General features: G+C 38.4%; 1 protein-coding gene across 7 annotated transcripts in view; it reads left to right on the top strand.

The window, feature by feature from the left end:
* Positions 1-2,477: 2,477 nt before the first annotated feature.
* The window catches only part of eps8a (EGFR pathway substrate 8a, signaling adaptor), a 57,036-nt gene continuing 44,348 nt past the window's right edge, over positions 2,478-15,165 (top strand). For all 7 annotated transcript variants that reach the window (XM_072672673.1, XM_072672671.1, XM_072672672.1 and 4 more), the window contains exon 1: positions 2,478-2,709. The gene's annotated coding sequence lies outside the window, so the exon portion shown is untranslated. The remainder of the gene's footprint in view (positions 2,710-15,165) is intronic.

The raw sequence follows: 15,165 nt of genomic DNA, 5'->3' as shown, positions 1-15,165 counted from the left end.
ACTGCCACCTTAACCTACCACTGAAGGGCCGAAATGTTAAACTGAGGTCATGTGACAAGATCGATGAATTTCCAGAAGCACGGGTGACAAATCAGAACATTTCCGCATTGTTTTAACGATTGACGAAGGAAAGACATCACATAGGTGTATGTTAAGTGCAGAGCAATGTGCCTAACTTAGCACACAAATTTTTTTGAAGTGTTTTATGCTAGCTAACCATACACTAGACTAGACTTTACTCTGAAAATACTTTTTAAAGACTAGGGTCTGACTCTATTTCACAGCTAAAGACAATCTGTCATTAAGGTTTTTAACCACATAAAGATATTGTAAAGACAGATTACTGTCAATATCTGAAGATCCGAAATAAAAGTGACAAAGCAATGGTTCATGCAGCAGTTCTGTTCCATGCAAATGCAATTTCAATCGGATTTGTTCATATGCATTTCAGTCTGGTCGCTCAAATTGGATTTCAAAGTTTCAACAACCATGTCAAATCCTCCTACTTCCACATACACACACTCAGTTTTACTTAGTGCCTTCATCATTAGCCGTTAATTTTGTTAGTGCCTACGTCATTACCCGAACAATTCAAGCAGATAGGTTTATGATGTCCTGTGATTCGATCATTTCCAAATAACTTAAGTAAAATAATATTACCAGATCTGATTTGAGAAAACAAATCTGATTTACCTGCAGTCTGAACATAGCCAAAGTAGCCCAGATTCAGTGTGTTTTTGCTGTTTACAGATAACACGTCTGTGTCACAGATAACAAAAAAGATCAAATGTGGGTCATGTTTAGATTGCAGGCAAATCAGTTTTGTTTCCCAAGCAACACGGAACAGAATACAGTGTGTCCAACAAACAATCTGAACGTCGGTCTTCCACAGAGTAGCTGCGTGGTGCATTATGGGATTGTTAGAGTGCACCAAAAATTTGGCACTACGTTTTCGAACACCACTACAAAATGGCATAACCACAAAGTAGTGCACTATAAAGTGAACAGGGCACAGTTTCAGACACAGCAACTGAGATGCATCCATATACAAAGCCAGAGAGCCAGACACAGGTGTAAACCAGCAGTCCCAAAATGTACCATAGGTTTAGACATGCGCCACCTAGCGCCATGGGGTGTAACAGGAATGCTGTGTTTTTTAGGACGTTGGAGCAGTGTTTGCATTAAACGATAAAAGGGACTTATGCAATTGCTTGGTGAAGATACTGCTATCTCTCTATTAGAAATTGTCCAAATACCATTGTTAAAGTGTGATCAAATCTTTATCAAAAGTCTTAATTCAACTTTTCCCTTTTTGCCCAAATCTGAGAGTAATATACCTTGTTTGACTATAGGAGAATCTTAGGTGTTGTTACGAAGCGTAATTATAATAATCAGTAATAAAAAATTAGCTAATTTTAAATGAAACGCAAAATAGGGACTGCAGAGCATTCATTAGGAGGCAGAATGCCTATTGATTTGGTTTGCAGCTGACCACCTTAAAAAAAGAAACGACCTCCTGCAGAAAAGATTGAGTTATTTGGCCAAAGCTAGAGGTATGTTTGGACGAGTAAGGTGACGTATTTGACCTGCAGAACTCCAATAAACATTGTGATTGCATTATTTTACTTCTTATGTTACTGGCTCTCTTAAATCACTAACACAAAAATCCTTAATCAGCAAGTCATTAATAGGAATTAATGTGACTCAATATGAACTAGAATTACTATTTAAAAAGCTTGATTGTATTCCATTGTTTGTGTGTGTGTTGTCCTGCTGGAAGACTGATTAACTAATTCTGGCAGAAGCAGTCTCTGTATTCTATCAACACCCACTCTCTCGTGATTCATCACTAGGGGGCACTATAAGCACTGCAATAGAATGACGCTTTGCATCAGTGATCTTTACACAAATAGTGCTCCTCATATGAATATTAATGTTCTGTTTATGACAGAACTCAGATAGCAAGATGGTGGTACACCAGAGTCTGTCACTTGTGGTGCTTTTGCTCATTATTTTCCAAGTGGTCCGCTAGTGATTTATTTTTCAATGTTCATCTTTAACAATTCATTTACAATAAAGATTATAATTTGGGTGGCCTGAGAGTGGGCCATCAGTTGTGCCCTCCTTGTTAAATCCACAAATAAAACAACAACAATAGTAATAGGTGTGGGCCAAATTCTTTTACACACATCCTTTTATGGATTCTCTGACTTTTCCCATATTATAGATAGAGTGAAGTAGAGCCACGGCATATAGTATTGTACATAAGTGCAAAACCGATGTAGTATATATAAGGAACATAGGGGTACCGTTTAGGTCATTGACAATGCTATTTTTAAATACACCCCCAACACACACCCACACAAACTTGCTTGCCCAGGGTGTCAATAACTATGGAGTGTGCGTTTCATACACCTCTAGAGGGCGTTAATGGCGCGCCTTGCGGAAAGGTTAGACGGAGAGCTCTGAAACCCAAAAGAGTCAAGCTCATTCGCTCCTCATCTCGAGCGGTGATCGCCACGTTGTACCAGACCTTTTTTTTACTACTACTACTACACATTTTCTTGCTTAAATAGAAGCTTCGACTTCCCCGGAAGGCGCGGAGACGTTGACCGATGACCGAACATACTGGTTTATAACCATGAATTAACAGTTCTTTGCGCCATGATGCAGGAGTGACAAGTTGAGAAATAGCTTCATGTCCGTGTAGTAAGTACGCGTTTTTAACTACTCTGGAAGTGAATCTGTTACGGGTCTTGTTAACAACACATGTGTAGGTAGATCTCTGTTATGTGTAGCATGCCATAGGGCTATAGAGGTCATTTTCCTCCAAATGATCGCAAAACTACCTTCATGTTTTTTATTGCATTAGTTGGGATTAACAGGCGACGTATGAAAAGATTTGGTTAGATTTTGTATTTTTTTTTTACAAATGTGAGCAGTTCATTGTTTGTGTGAATGTTTGCTAGCGGCTGAATGGTGAGAACGGCTCACACACACCTGCCTAATGGTAACTAGCTCATCGGTTGCCATAGCAGAACCAATGCCTACTTCTCATTGCCCACCTGTTTTCTGACAAGTCCCGCCCTTCTTCTGTTGCAATTGGCTAGGAGCACCCCGCAAATAGTCGGTGTTTGGCTAATAGTTAACGCTCACGGGCACCAGCCAATCACAGGTGCACTAGCCGGGGTGTTTTATAAAAAGGGGTGGGAAACTGAAAAATAATCGTTCTCGTCTTCATTCGTAGTTGGTTGCGATCATTGGTCTCTTTTTGCTGGTATTTGGAATGGACTGGTCATCGGTTAGGTTCTGTTGTCTTAGGCAAAGTAAAATGTTTTCCTGGGGTTGTCAAATCTCAGTCTGTCACGTTAAGCAGGTGTGGTTTTGAACGCTGCTGCCTATAAGTTCTCATCTTAGATGGATAGAGGGGAGAAACGTGTCCTGCGTCAGTAATAGCCTACATTGTGTCTGTGTGACTTACCACGGCGTCTCGCTAAAGCCTCTTTATATCCACAGACATTTTAATTACGTACATTGCTAAGAACTGTTAACTTACTATTGGTATGCACGTGTACAGTTGTACACCCACTGTACTGTACACCCAATGTGGTGTCTGTTCTCTATTTAATGATTGTGTAGTCTTTTTTTTTTGTTTACAATGTATATAAATGTTCCAGTGTTTGTCTATATATGTCTTAGTCAAAGATACCTCTCACTACCATTTAGAGCTTTTCCCTCTTCTTGCTAATGAAAAGACGAAAGTGCTTTATGGATTTCCTGCAAGATGTGTAATGAGCAACTTAATAAGCCTTAGCAGCCCACTGTCAGTGTGCTGCTATGTTAAATCACTTGTTTTTTGGAAGCATAATGAACATAAATATCACTCACATCTTTACTAAGCAGTCAGTGTAGCCTATTTAAAGTTAGTTTTGTACTTCGGTCTTTATATTTTAAGGTCTTGTAGCAAACACTATTGGTTTATATACATATATATATACACACATAAGTGTTAGAGATACATTTGTAATAGTATAGGGTACTCCTAAGTGGCTTAACAATTTTAACAGTCTTTAGGCCTATTAGATGATGTCTCTGGTGTCCTCTCAGTAATTGGTGTCATGTGCAGGTTGGGTCCCAGTGGAAGAAGGTTAAATATGGAGGCAATCTACACAACTTGTGAATTTCCACTGTAGTTGTTCATCATTGCAGTATATCATGTCCTTTTAAAATGTAAAGAATTCTGTGAATCGGAATCCTGTGGATTGAGGAGCGCATTTCTTACATTTTATTATCCTTCCCTAAAGTTTCACTTTTGCATGGATTTATGTAACAACCATAGTCATACCGTGGATATAACTTCTCTCTTTATCTATTCGTTTTTTGTTACTTTATGACTGATACATGTAAATGAACTCTCTTATTTTGATTGACTGACTATTTTTTGATTATAGTTCAGCAGTAGTTCATAGTTACATAATAGTTTACATAATTCATCAAGTTCTTTTATAAAAAAACAAACAAACCATTTTTTAATATGTGGGCCCTTAAAAAAATAATTTTTAGGAGCCCTAAAGTCCAAAGCCCAAAGTTTTTTTATGTTTTAAAGACTGCAACAGCACAGTCTTTGCTTTTAGTGGATAATCAGCTCCCAAGATGAATCACTGTAAGACAAACAGCCAGAGCGGTCTCAGATCAGTGGCAAAGAACGCCTCCCACTACCACCAACACCACGTGGATGCCGAGGGCAATGAAACCAAAACCACAAGAGCACAGCTGTATGTGAGCGTGTCTCATCAGGGAGTGCAGTTTCCATGTGAAATCTTCATTTGGCCGCAGTCCCGGTATTCTGCAGGAGTATTTTTGGTTGTTCCCAGCTTTATTGTTGACAAACAAGATGCCCTTCAGAGCACTCCTCTCGATCACTATAACACAGATCTGCTGGATGCAGGAGGAGGAGGGGGTTTGTATTAGACACAACAGGGAAAAGCAACAAAACCCATCAAATGATTTCTCTTAATTTATTATTTTGTAAATTCAGTCAGGCAATTGTTCAACATGGTGCTGGATAGTTCTCCCTGAGGCAGTTTGTACAAGCAGTAAAATGTTATCCATAAACATACACTCTTGCATAGGATTTTTTTTTAAATATAGGGTAATGATACAAAAAACAAAAAAACAAATTAGCTCAACCCTCCCGCAGAAAAGACAGCACCCTTACTGTACTGAAAGAAGCAGGCAGGTCTACTAGAGCCGGTGTGTCATTTGCACTTACCGTAGTCAGATGCCAGTCAGCTTGAGATAAGCATTACGGTCATCAATCTATGCATATAGGCCTCTGTGTATTTTTTTTATAGATGCATGCACCAAACTGTAAAGTCTGTACTGTCAAGGTTCTGGATGAAGACATGTACTGTTAAACGCTATTTTTAGGGCTAGTACTTATAAAAATAAAAGAGAAAAAATACTAAAAATGTTAATATTGTTATCTTGGTATGATCTTCTAAATGAGTAAGAATTGAAAAGTAAGAAGTGTTCGAAGTTCTGCCTTTGCTGTTAATACTGGATTGAAGAATAGAAGCACACCAAGTTACTCGGGGAAGAAAAGCTGCTTTAGACACAGCACAAGTTACAACTATACTTGTCACTAACCCTAGTCTCATGTCCTGATTGGTAATGACCTTAATACGTGTTGAACACAATGTCCTCCTTTTTATGTCCATTGTGAAACCATATCTGACCCAAATATGACCCTAATATGTTTGTGCCTAAAGGATGCCTTATATGACAAATTTTGCAAGTTATAAGAGGCTAAATGAGCTAAAGCATAAATGAAGTGTTGGAACAAGAGAGCGATGGGTTTGTTACCCGAGGGGCTAAGAACTGTGGGTATTAGCTGAGGAGCAGCAGCCCTAATCTGCAGTTTACACAGAGAGCAGATGGTGTCAGGGAGTGAGTTTTGCTCGTGGCTCAAAACAAACAGCCATGCGTTCGTGTGCACAGACGTCTGCTGAGAATTATGCAACGCTCTCAACTGAAAAACCTGAAGTGTGTGTGTGTGTGTATATATATATATATATATATATATATATATATATATATATATATATATATATATATATATATATATATATATATTATTGCTCATTACATAAAATGTTATTTCTGAGTAATACTCAAGTTCCTGCTCACCTCCATGGCTAAAAAAAAAAAGCTTTTCTGTGACTAGATGATTAGAGCTAGAACTCATTGAGGATTAAAGCTCGGCACACATTGCTGTATCACCCTATGTCACTTTTGGCATGCATAAAAATGGATGTATATGCATTGCTGGTTTGTTAAGGATCAGGAAACTCATTCAAAGATGAAATCTCATAAACAACAACTGTAAGACCTTCTGACAACCATGATTGTTTTCTTCCTGTTGCCCCACATCGTCTCCTATTAGCTATTGCATGGGTATGCCAGCCTGTGCTCTGTCAAAAATACAATTCTGGTGAAACTTTTAAATGGATGACCGTAATGTTAATGCATTGCCATGCATTAGTGTTCGCTGTCAGTGCATCGGCCATTTTTTAGATCCATGGCAATTGAAGCATATTGATGCATACAGAAATGTAATGTGATTAACTAAGAACTTACTCCTTAAAATCTTTTTTAAATGTACATTATTTTGTAGTTTTTAGTTGTTTTATATGTTTTAACTTTATACCAGTAGTCTGCATGTAATTTCTGTAGTATCCCTAACAGTGTTAACACAGATTGTTCTACTGGAGGTATTGTTTTACGACCATCTCCATGGACGCCATTGATTCTGTTGGGTTTTACATGGCAGCAGAAACTAGGATTGGCTGCAGCCTTGGAAAGAAATGGCCAGACCAGATGTGGTCCTATTCAGGGAGTTTCCTCTATTCTTATCTTTGGTGTCATATAATGATCTTTATTGTTTTCTATTTTTAGCACTGCTGGCCTTTCTGTAGGTGATGGTGAGAGAGCACAGTCCTTTCTTTCTACTTCCTGTTGGGTTTGTGTTGAACAAAATGAAAATGTTAAAAGGGGCCCACCAGTGGGAGTAAGAGAGTGAGAGAACATTTAGGCTTCTGTCAGATCCATTTGATCTAGGATAAGCCATTCTGATGCGAGTGACCTGATGAAATTCTCTTTGTTTGGCTACTGTTAGCTACATTTTTGTAATTTCTGTCCTGTTGTTTTTGGTAGCCTATAACAAGCTTCTGGTAATATTCTAGTTAGATATTTGACCACTTCTGCCAGAATTGGTAGGGTTCAAATGAATGTGTTGGTGTGTTGTGTTACCTGACAAATGTTGTGTTACCTTACAAAGACCTGACTTTTAAGCACATTCCACATTTTTGAGGTCAGGACTTAGGAGGGCCGTTCTGAAACCTCAGTTTTGGTTTGCTTTATCTCATTCACAACCACTTTTGATGTTTTGGGTAATTGTTTTGTTGAAACACCCAGTTGTGTCCAAGTTTTAACTGTCTGTGTAATGGTTTGAGATTATACTGCAGAGGTAGTCCACATTCTTCATTATTCCATTCACTTTGTTTAATATACCAGTTCCACTGGCGGCAGAACAGCCTCAGTTGCTACCACCACCTTTGTCTCATGTGATCATACAACATTTCTCCAGAAGTCTTTTTCTGTGTCTGTGTGGTCATCTGGTCAGCCATCTACGGCAATGAAAAGGCCTTGGTGGTTATTGAGTGGTTCCTAACCATCCGAACCAGTTTTCTCTCAGCGGACCTTGGCAAAGAGACTACACCTCCCAATAACTTGTACTTACATTTGTGACAAATTATGTTACAAGTTACAAGTTTACAAGATAGCTTTCATGAAACATTCCATTCTGTTACCATCATTCTCAGATCCTGATTATGAGCTCCCACTGTAAAGTGTAGAGGTCAGTCCAATGGGTGCTGTCAAAAGAACCCTTTCCATGTACCAGCTGTAGTCAGTCATGATCACTAACAGGAGGTTAAGAGGCCTCGGCTTTAGCCAGTTAAAAGACATTCTGGGAATTTGCTGTGGGGAAAATGAAATGGAATGTTGTTTTTTGTTTTCTTTGTCGGACTCGTGCAGTAAAAAGTATCAGTACAGCTTCCAAAGAGTTTTCCTTTTTATTACTGCCTGTATGTTACTCATATGTCACTCATGTCACCTAATTAGATTTGACCAGAGCAATGACAAATTTGCATTTGTTGAACTAAGCTGTGCAGCTCATGTCAAGCCATGTCAAACCTATATACCCAAGCCATCTGCTTATTACTTGTGCTTATGTACTGACTGCAAGATAATGCAGTGCTGGCAAAACACTCTGAACATATTATTTGAACCAGGCTCGTTGAATAATGTATTACAATGCTTGAGGTGTACAGTGCCATGCTAAAGTTTGGACACCTCTGGTTGAAATGGGTTTTGTGAATGGCTAAACGAGTTAAAGATAACCTGATTCCCAAAAAGGCAAACAGTTAAATTACATATTTGTTTTAAGCAAGAGATCTTGCTAGCATAGAAAAATAGAAAGGGCATGAAGCCAAATTAGGGCACCCTGCATGGTATGTATTTAGTAAATTAAAATGCTTTTTTTTTTTTTTTTTTTAACCAGAGTTGGCTAAGAGCCTCTACTTTGTTTGAGGGATTTTTACCCGTTCACCCCTTTTACCCTTCCCTGCAAAAAATAGTTCTATGAGATTCTATATTGCGCTTGATGCCTAGTAAAATGTTCCCTGTCTGCAACACAAGCATGATCAGTCCATCCCTGTGGTTAAGGGTTGGAGATTTCTTTCCATGAGAATTCTTCACTTTTGCATGGTATTCCATTTACTAATATTGATTAACATATTGAGCACTTAATGGCGTTTATCTTTTGGTCACTTAACTATTCACAGTAACAAAAAGTTTTACATGGAGTGTTTGCATGCCACTGCCATTAGGATTGAAAAGCATTGTTGTTACAGGTGGTAAACCTTTAATTGCACGTCAGGCTTTTTTTTGTAACATTAGTATCATATACAGTGGGTTCTTTGGACTGCTGCCCTTAGGGAGTGCCAGTGGAAACACAGTGTGTCTTTTTATGCCCTGTTGCCCTTCCTTTGTCCTTTGGACTTCTGTTGGTAAGAAAACAGGCAGCAAGCAAACAGATAAAACCCCATGTGCAAATAGTTTTAAATGTTTTTTTGACAACGTACTGTTCCTTCCAGACATGTTCCCGACCCTGACCCTGTCTTATCCGAACCTAGACCTGTAACCAATAAACGAATGAAAAATATTTAATATTGGAGGACTGTTTTTTTTTTCCCCAGCTTCATTTCTTTGCCTTCACAATATAGTTTTATGGTCCAGGAAACTCTTACACCAATCACATGCGTTGTAAATATCACAAGTGACTGTGCCAATCAAATATGTGCTCAAGAAAGTGAGTCAGAGGAAAGTTAATTCACATGGCGTGTTCCAAAAAAGAGAAACATGGAGTGCGGAAACCGAATGAAAAAGATAGGCCAGACTCGCACCTTTCTTCTACCCACAGGCAGTTCTAAACCAGTATGTCTCAAATGCTCTGCTGAGACAGTGGTGAGTCCCAGGTCTCGGTCAGATTCAGTGAGCTGTTGCATTATCCAATCAGCAGTTCAAAGCAGCAGTGTCAAAATTAAGTTATTAATCACACTTATTTTTAAAGCATCCTCCTTTTTTAAAATTTACTTGAAATGAAAGAACATTAATTGAGAGTATTTATTAATAATTTGTCCTGTTCAGTGTGAAAACTGGCAATAACTATTGTTGAAATATAATAAATTGTGATTGAACTTGTAATTTGATTTGACATACACTTGTTGACTACGCAGACTTTTTATATAACTACTAGGCTACTTCAATATACAGGTTATTTCACTAAATCATAATGCAAGTTAGACGTCATGATGTTCCAGACCTTACTAGATACCCCATACTAGATAAATACCTTTGGCCAGGGGCCATTTGTAACAGTGTACTTAAACCACTGACAACACACTTGCACCAGCTGCCCCTGATAGACCTGATAGAGGTTTAAATAGCCTATAAATTCACAGCTTTATCTTTTTTACACAAAGAGGAGTTTGATGTAGAATGTAAACAGTATGTTCAAAACATATTGTTCACTCCATGCATTTGAAATATGGAAACTAAGCTATAAAATCAGCCATGTTTAGTGATGTCACAACCTACCTATAGTTCCACCCATTCAAGTGTAGGTTAAGCAGAGCGCTGAGCCACTTGAAGCCCCTACGTATCTTTTATTGAGGAGCTTTTTATAATGCTTTATAGCACCAAAGTAAAAGAACTTCTTTTTTGTTACTGGTGAGTTTAATGTTAATAGTATTGTTTTACAGTTATAGAAAAGAACAATCTATAACTATTCTAACCGAACAGTGTTTTCTATTGTGTAAGTGTGTAAGAAAAAATAAATAAAGGCAAAGACCTCACCGTTTAGAGCTTTATTGAAAGTGCTTTAATACTTTGGTTGTGTTCTTATTTGCTTATTCTCATATTATCTTATGACATAATTACTGTGTAGAGCAGCAGTTAGCACTGTTAGATATTTTTTACTCTCTCTCTCTCTGTTGGGCGTTGGTCAGTCACATGGCTGCAGTGCTGCAGTGAGAAAATATCACAGCACAACATGGAAGGTTCCATTTAGTCTCTCACTGAGCAGCATAGGTGGAAGCACTGTAGTGCATGTGTCCTCTACCCCTCTGGAGCTCACACAGACCGAAATGTAATGGTGTGTTTCATGCTGTGTACATGTGCATTCAGTGTAATCTGGTTGTATGAGGCCACCGGTAGAGAGTTGAGGGGGTGCAGAATCCTCTTTATCTCTCCTCTGTGGGTAGGCCTGCACACAGCAACGTGGTCATGAAAATTGGATCATGTCTTCAGTATAAAGGCTCATTTCACACCTTTGCCTTCCAGCTCCCGAAGGGCTTTCTGTCACACTGCTCTAACTAGCAGAGATACTCCAGCCACAGAGCGGAACAGCAAGCTTCTGGTATCTGAGAGAAAGCCAGTCTAGGACTGCTCATCCCTTCTTAGTGAGAGCCATGATCTACACCAATCAGTCATAACCTTCTAATGAATGCGTTCAGCTACTTTAAGTTACGTCCATTGCTGACATAGATGTGCTATAGCACACACAGCTTGTATAGTCCCTGTAAAGTCCCTGAGTTTTTCCAGTAGAATAGGACATTCTGGAGTAGATAAACATGAACCTTTTGGCACCTTGCATAATCCCAGGTGTGGGCTAGAGGGGTAAAAAGCATCCTTCAGCATTGAGTTGTGGAACAGTGGAATTGTGTTCTCTGGAATGATGTTGCTCCATTTAACACTTTTTGGATGAGTTGGGGAAGAGGTGGGGTGGTACATTAGTGCTATACTGTACTTGTCATATATCTTTTGGATGTGTGGCTTCTTTTGCTTTATAATTGAACTATGAGGCTAACGTAGCTAAGGATGCTTATACTTTACCAATTTGCATTTTGCCTACTGCATACCTAAATTAAGGTATAATAATTTTGTCTCTCCTTTGCCCATTTCTGTAGATGGCACCATGCCATACATTAGCAAAACAAAAACCAACAGACTTTAAACACCAAAATTATTATGACTGATTGACTACTTTAAGTGTCCCATAAAATAAATACCACAATAGGATTGTTCTTTTCAGTTAACGAAACTGGTTACCATACACGTTTGTTTCTGCTGCACAACAGTTATTGCTTGTTCAACTCTTTGTCATTGTCTCTACCTTGTTTGTCTGGTTTGCTTTAACATATGATTGGCTATTCTTCCAATCGTTTGGTGGGCCATAGAGCATGTACTGGTTTCAGTGCACCAATAAGATGATGCTCCAATGATGGCCCACTTTTACAGTGGGACTTGACATCTACAAACTGGCATGTAGGTTCAAGGTAAGGTGAATCAGTGTCCATTGTTCACCCAGATGCAGAGTTTATTCTTTGTCACCACACCCAAACAAATCGTCTGGTAGTTTAGGACATATGAAGACTGGGCAGGATAGATTAAAATAAGACTGTCACCATGCAGATGTTTGTATTCGTCATAGCTGTAAACCAGACTGCAGTAGCTCCATACACTGAAGTCACAAATTATTTATCCTTGGGATTTGTCGAAGAATTCTATCCAAAAGAAAATGCTTCCAGGCGGTTCTGCCATTATTCTCCCGTTTCTATGCAAAAAAAAGACCATGTCCCTCCAGATGATTTTATTAATCAATACAGTTGAACTGTTCAAATGAAAGTACTAAAGGAAGTATTTGCCCAATGTGGCTAAACTACCACCCTTTTCTTATTCCCTTTAATAAGCGTCCTTTGTGCTTTTGTGTATGAGCAGCAGTGTTGTTGACCACTGCCTGTCCACATGTATTTTGCTCACCAGCTTTCCTTTTTCACTCCCTTAAATGGTTGAAGTACAGCAGTGAAGAAGCATCTGTTTACACCTTGTCATTTCATGTGACTAGTATCTAATGTGTATCCTGATAAGATTTTGTCAAATGCGTTAGAACATGAACTTCTGTGTACAGTACATGTGTACATGAGACTATACTGGGTAGGGCATTTATTTGCTGGGTTATTTATATAGCCATTGGAAATGAGAAATGTGGATTAGTTGATATCTCTTAATTAAAAATGGCTTTATAGGCTTTGAGTGGCTTAAACCAGCAGCTGTTAAGGAAGTGGAGAGCTCTGGTCTGTTCTCTGGTTTGTAACCTCGCACTTTCTCTACTTTAGTTTAGTTTTTCTAAAGATTGGCTGCAATATTAAGTTTTATCCTCCTTCTGTTTACACTGTTTAATCATAGATTGAAAAGTATACAGACATGGTGAACAAAGTCTACTGACTATCTGACTTGCTTATTAAGCCTACCGTTTAATGGTCATGTGCTTACTGAGTGTAGTCACTCACCGCTGGGAGCTGTTTATGATCTTTAGGAAATGCTTGATGGTTCTAAGAATCAGTGAATTCTTTTGAACCCTTTAAAGACCTTTTGAAGACTGCACCCTATTTCCTCCCAAACTCGCTGCAGTTCAGGCTTGCAGGAACCCATTTGGCCACTGTTCAGATATACAATTATAGACAAATAATTACTGTTTGCTGATTTTGAATTTATGTACTGTTAAGTTGGATATACACTGACAGTCTATCACAAAATTCATTGATTTTTTTACCAATCCTAACAACTTGTGTTTCTTACTATTTTTTTTGTTTTGCAGACTCATAAGGGTTTCCACTATTACAACTAGGGCTGCAACAAACATCTATTTTAATAGTCAAATAATCTATTGATTTTGAAACATTATGAAACGCTCACTTACCAAGTAACTTTTACATATCTTATGTATGAGCTTTTATATTTAGCTGAAAGTTGTTTTATGCATTTGCTAACTAACAATGAAGACAATAAAATAACGTATTCAGTGGTTAGTCACTGAACTTTCCTATTAATAGAAAATATTTATAAAATGATCTTTTTCCTCTTCTGGCAAAATTTTAAATGATAATGTGCAAAATAGGAGCCAAAAAATGTAACAAAACGAAATCAATTTCCCCGTAATCAGTTTTCCATATTTTTTGTGATCAGCAAAAAGGAAAAAAGGGAGACAATGAGATGTACTGCAACATATGTATTAGTGACTTTTATTTGTGTCCACATGAGACCTCACCATACCTCACACTAATAAAACTCTGCTCTCCACTTGAACAAGGGAATTATTTTTGCAAAAAGTATGTATTCCAAAATGTTAAGTTTGGTGATTAATCAGTGGTTCATGTGCATCTGATCCATTCCAATTAGTGTGATGACATCATCAGTGATTAAAGTAGTTGCCAACTAATTTGGTCGTCGATTGTAGTCGACTAAGTCAGTTAGTCATTGCACCAATAAGTACAACTCTGGTCCTCGTATTAACAAACAGCAAACATAGATTCTATTGATGAAAAACTGAGACTAGACACATTTTGACATGTACAAATGCACTATTTGACCTATTGTCTTGTTACTATTATGCTGGCACTTAAAAACCCACATCTTTGAAATCTACAGAGTAAAGAAAAAAAACTGGCAATGTAAAAAAGCTGGCAATGTAAAAAAAGTTACCAAGTAACTTAGTAAGGTCTGGGAACATGATCTGGTCTTACTAGGTGGTGGCAACAACTTAGGATCTTGGGCCCATACCTTCATGGCCAAACTATGGCCACAATGTAATTTTATTTATGTGGGACATCACCAGCAGGGCTCTATACATTTGTAATTCCTACCCACTAGTCAGGACTCCTCTTGTCTCACAATGCTACCAGTGCCGGGAAGCGAAAGAATTGCATCCAACCCACAACATTTTTAGAACTGCTGCTAATGTAATGCCATTGGACAACTCTGTGCACTTGGAGCAGAATATAGGGCTCTATCTCTGTAATGAGGAGCGATTTACGCAAGTGATGAGTGCCTTGGCATATGCATCAGCTTGTTGGCATATCAAATTATATTTTGTGGCTATCCTCCAAAAACGGAGCGATAAACCCACCCAAAATAGTTTCATTGTATAAACATCTGAGCAACTCCTTTTGACTGACAATGTAAATATAGAACCCTTTTTGGATATAGAAATAAGTGCCTTATTCCAAAGGCCTTAAAACTGATCAGCAAGAGAACAAATGTTTCGACTATATTTGTTTTATGAAACGGTATCATTTTTCTGTGCAGCCAAGGACCCACCTTTTGTTCTCATGCTTGGCTGGCCTCGCTATCCGTGGCAGTGTCAGTTTCCTAAAGAATGCATAATTTTAAAGTACTTCACGCTTTTGAGACTGGAGCCATGTGCTGCCAGTGTTAGCTCAGGTCAGCCTCACTGCCCCGGCTTTCCACTCTGACAAGGCCTCTAATTAACAATCAAGGTCATAGCCATTTATTTTTTCTTGCCCATGTACACGCCAGAAGAGCACTGAACCATTTAACCGCCTGAAAGAATTACTCCTTCATGTAACTGCTTCTGGATGTACTTCTGACACTGACCTTGAATGTTCTGCAAATCATAGTAGAACAGTTAAAACAAATCGAGTTCATTGGCAGGGCTTGATACTAGGGATGCAAAAATGAGAG

Source organism: Salminus brasiliensis, chromosome 2 (genome assembly GCF_030463535.1).
Source record: "Salminus brasiliensis chromosome 2, fSalBra1.hap2, whole genome shotgun sequence".
Taxonomy (NCBI): Eukaryota; Metazoa; Chordata; class Actinopteri; order Characiformes; family Bryconidae; genus Salminus; species Salminus brasiliensis.
Note: the sequence above shows the minus strand (reverse complement) of the source record. Positions and strands in the feature narration are given on the sequence as shown.